A 5,154-nucleotide genomic window follows, 5' to 3' on the forward strand; every position below is an offset into this window, starting at 1 on the left:
GTGTGTGTGTGTGAGAGAGAGAGAGAGAGTGTGTGTGTGTGAAGGGAGCATGTTCTGGAATCTTTCACGATGCGTGTAGTTTGTGATTGGCTGTTCGAGTGTGTCTTTGGTTTATCCGCTGTCTCTGGTTCGCTCTTGATTATTGTCACTGATGAGGTTTTGTAAATCAGACATCAGTAGTCATATGATCCTGTACATCTGTGTCTCTTCCTCCCTCTGACAGGAGATTAATGCTGTGTAATAATGATTTTATACAAATAAAAAGTATTTTCTCTATCCGCACTGTTTTAATTTCAGAATAAAAACCAACACAAATTCACCATGAAAATACAGTCGGCATCAAATGAAAATGTCTAAATGCTTGTCTTTCCTTCAGTTTTGTTGTCTATCATTCTATCCATTCATCAATGTGTCTACTTATCTACAGAGCTGTTACTGATGCCAAATTACATGACAAAAATTGTAGTTAGTAACGTAATCCATTACATTACACATTGTAGGTAATGTAATCAGACTACTTTTAGATTACTTTTGATCTAACTAGTTTTTCACATTGATTTAATTAGGACAATCTTGTACTATATTGATATAAAAATATAAAGAGTAAAAAAATATCACATTAGTTGTAATTAACAACATGAAGTGCATTAAACATTACATTATGTCAAGGTTTCCCTAACGGGTTTGTAAATGAACTGCAAGGGGTTTGTAATTAATTAAATCATAAAAACTTAAAGTAATGTAATCATTTTAAAGTAACAACAAAATAAATCTAAAAAAGATTAAATATTTTATTTGTTTACCTGCATGTCACGTGACCATTAACCAACGTCAGAGAACCGTGAACATGCAAATGTGATATTTAATAAAATATTTATTTTAAAATCTCAGGGAACTTCAAATAAAAATATATTAGGTGAAAGAGGATTAGAGTTCATCTGAATTTGTGGATTTTAATGTGTTTGAAAAACAAACGCCTTCCAAAGTAATACATTGTTAAATAATCTACTGATTGATAATTCAAATAACAATTAATGCATTCATCAGTAGTTGATGCGGTGCTGAAAGGATTTGTGTAAATGCTGTGTAGCACCTGACTAATGATTGATCTCTATGTGAATGTCCACAGAACCGGAGACTTTCTGAGTGTTTATAAGCGGTAGATTATTTTAGAAAGGAACATTTGAAAGATGAAAGAGAGGAATTAGGGAGAATCAATACATTATGAATAATTTATCGCTACTGTGTGAATAATATGTAATCGTGTAATCCATAAAAAAGTAACTGTAGTCTGATAGTATTTTAAAATGTAATTTAATCTGTCTGTCTATCTATCTATCCATCCATCCATCTATCTATCTATCTATCTATCTATCTATCTATCTATCTGTCTCTCACACTCACTCACTCTCTCTCACTCACACTCTCTCACACTCACTCACACTCACTCACACACACTCACACACACACTCACTCACACACACACACACACACACACACACACACACACACACACACACACTCACACTCACACACACACTCTTTTCATGTACACTCTGATGAATGTGTGTGAGCGTGTGATGATCAGTGTTGATCAGAGTCATGATAACGGTAGTGAAGCGTGCTGCTGACCGGTGTTTTGTGTCTAACAGAGACCTGCGGTCAGATGAAAGTGTTTTTACCCAATAAGCTGCTGGAGTGTTTGCCTCGCACCACCACTTTACCCAAAGAGAGACTGCGCTGGAACACCAACGAGGTGTGTGTCGCTGCACATACAATATTACTTCATACTCTCACCGATTCTATTAGGATTTGATATTAGTTTCTATTTTTTATATTTCATGATTTGTTAAATATGTCTATTGTTTTTAGTAAGTTTTATTTCAGTTTCAGTATTTTTTGCAGTAGCAAAATAGCTGAAATAAAATAAGTTGAAGAGTCATTTATTTCAACATTTATTTCATTGTAAGTAATAAAAAGTGTTTTTTTTTTTCATTTATGTGACGTGGATGATTAACAGCACTCTCATCAGCTTTACACTGAACTCTCTATTCTGTCAATTAATTGATATTTTTATTAGATCTTTTAATAAGTGTTTTATTTTGATTGTTTTAATTTTTTATTATTTCAGTTTTACATTTTTATTATTTAATCACTTTTTAGTGTTAAAAATGTTTTTATTTTAATTATTCATTCATGTTAATGTTACATTTTTGTAATCAATTCAATTAATTACTAGCTTTAGTTTCACAAGTATGTTCACTCACACACTCTCACACTCACTCACACACACACACACACACACACACACACACACACACACACACACACAAACACTCATATAGTCACCAGATGACTCTCACACTACTGTTGGGAATTGCAAAAAATCACAAAAGCATCTTTAAATTACTTTGTTTTTGGCTTAAGTTGACATTAATTTTCTGTTTTCACTCACATTTGAGTTAAAGTTTTATGAATTTTGTTTCATGCTTTTGTAATGTTTTATTTCTAATGTTTGATGTCTGTTTTTTACTTATTAGTGTTAGTTTATTTAGTTTTATCTAAATAAAAATGAGAAATGTTGGCTTGGAAACTAGTTGAAATAAAGTAAGTTTAAGTTATTTTATATTTTATTTATGTTTATTAATGTTATATTTCATTAACGTTTAATTTCAAGTAATGAAAATGTTTATTTTGTATTTTATTTTATATTTACAACAACAACCCTGATCACAGCTGGTTTATAATGGACACTAGATTATAATCTAAGTGTGTTGTGTTTGTGTGTGTTTCAGGAAATTGCATCGTTCCTGATTTCGTTCGACAGACATGACGAGTGGCTTTCTTGCACGCTTAAGACCAGGTCAGTCGTGAGATCGTGTTTGATTTCATTTTCACGTTGACTGATGATGGACCGACCGAAGTTCTGACCTGACAACACACAGCTAAACAGCAGTTTTAACAGCAGTTCAATCTGAAATATTAATAATGAGAAACATTGTAATTCTCAAGTGACATGGGTGACAGTTATAGCAATAAAATATATGAACAAGATTATCATCTAGTAGTAAATATAGAATGTTTAAAGCAAGATCGGTTCAGCTGTCTGGTTGTGTTTTGATTGAAGTGTATTTTTAATTCCTCGTTTCTGAATGGTGGATGAAATCGATGATGTTCACACACAGGCCACAGAACGGTTCAGTCATCCTGTACAATCGCAAGAAGGTCAAATACCGGAAAGATGGATATTGTGTGAGTGTGTGTGTGATGACGTGACGCTCACGTGTTTCTCTCTCCTCCTGCAGTGTCTTTACGGTTGTTATGTTCATTCCTCCATCGTCCCAACATTCCACAGGAGATGCTATTGGCTGCTGCAGGTTAGTTATTATGAGCATGTGACACTAATCTACCCAATCAGAAGCCAGGATGTGTGCATATTAAAAAAGAAGTTATTGTTGTATTGATATTAATTGTTATACAACATCATTGAATTGCTTCAGTGCTAGATGTTTGCAGTGAACAAGAAATAAAAGAGTAAAATAAAACATTATTATTTATTTTTATTTTACCTATTTATGATTTAATAATTTTGATTAAGTATTTTATTTTAATTGTTATATTCGAATGTTTTTTTTGTTTTATGATTTGATTCTTTTTAAAATTTTAATTATTATTATAAATGTTAATAAATGTTTTTTTGCTTTTATTTTAAAAGTGTTTCTTTATTTTAATTGTACACATTTGATTTCATTAATTTATAGTGCTTTTTAATTGTTTTTAAATTATTTCTTTATTTCAGTTTTACATTTCTATGATTTTAGCAATTTTAGTAAGTGCTTTATTTTAATTTGTTTTTATTTTAAAACTATTTCTTTATTTTGATTTTAAAAAAAAATGTTTAATTGTTTTTATTTTAAAATATTTATTTATTTTAGACATTTTTATGATTTAATACATTTTAAATACATTCATTTTAAGTGTTTTATTTTCATTACTTTTATTCTAAAATAATTTCTTTATTATTATTTTCTTTATTTTGATTAAAAAAAAAAAATTTTTAATTGTTTTTATTTTAAAATATTTATTTTAGACATTTTTATGATTTAATACATTTTAAATACATTCATTTTAAGTGTTTTATTTTCATTACTTTTATTCTAAAATAATTTCTTTATTATTATTTTTTTTTTTTACATTTTTGTGATTTAATAAGTAAATAAATTAGTAAGTGTTTTTTTATAAATATTGTTTTTATTTAAAAAAAATAAATAAAATTGTAATTTGTGTTTTATTTGAATGTTTTTATCATGTATCGTATATCATGTAAAACATGCTCTTTATTTAAAAATGGTTTATTTTTATTTTGCATTTGTATGACGTACTTAATTTTTAGTACGTGTTTTATTACACTTAATTTAATTGTGACATTGTTTTACAAAAATGTATATCCTGTGTGTGTGTTCAGAACCCAGACATTGTTCTAGTGCACTATCTGAACGTGCCGTCGCTGGAGGACAGTGTGAAGTCGTGTGGCCCGGTGTCGTGTGCTCTGACCGACCGCAGGGACAGTCTGCGCTGGAGCCGAGACGAACTGCTGTCTCAACTCAAACCCATGTGTGAGTGACCAATCACACGCCTGCAGCCTCACCAAACAACCAATCACATGCCTGCAGCCTCACCAAACAACCAATCACTGATCTATGAGTACATCACCACAGAACGACTTCTGCATGAAGTACAATATTTCATACGTTACATAGTGATGCGAACATGTGGTTACTGAATAATTGACACCAGACCGCTGAAGTGTTGAAAAATTCATGCAAAAAACCTCAAATCACTCAGTGTGTGCGTTACATTTTCAATAATTCAGCGTTTGGTCGTCACTCACGTTTTATCTGGTCAGTGTGACTGTAAATGACTCTATATCTATGTGTGTGTTTAGTCAACAGTATAAAATGGTCTTGTGGAGGCAATGGTTCTGTGGAGCTCTCAGTGGAGCAGATGGTGCAACAGATCCTAGAAACACAACAGACCAAACCACAACCTCGAACACACACCTGCCTCTGCGGTAAACACACACACACACACACACTCACACACACACACACACACACTCACACGCACACACACACACACACACACATACTCATA

The sequence above is a fragment of the Sinocyclocheilus rhinocerous genome, unplaced genomic scaffold (assembly GCF_001515625.1).
Source record: "Sinocyclocheilus rhinocerous isolate Xijiao unplaced genomic scaffold, SAMN03320098_v1.1 scaffold3187, whole genome shotgun sequence".
NCBI lineage: Eukaryota > Metazoa > Chordata > Actinopteri > Cypriniformes > Cyprinidae > Sinocyclocheilus > Sinocyclocheilus rhinocerous.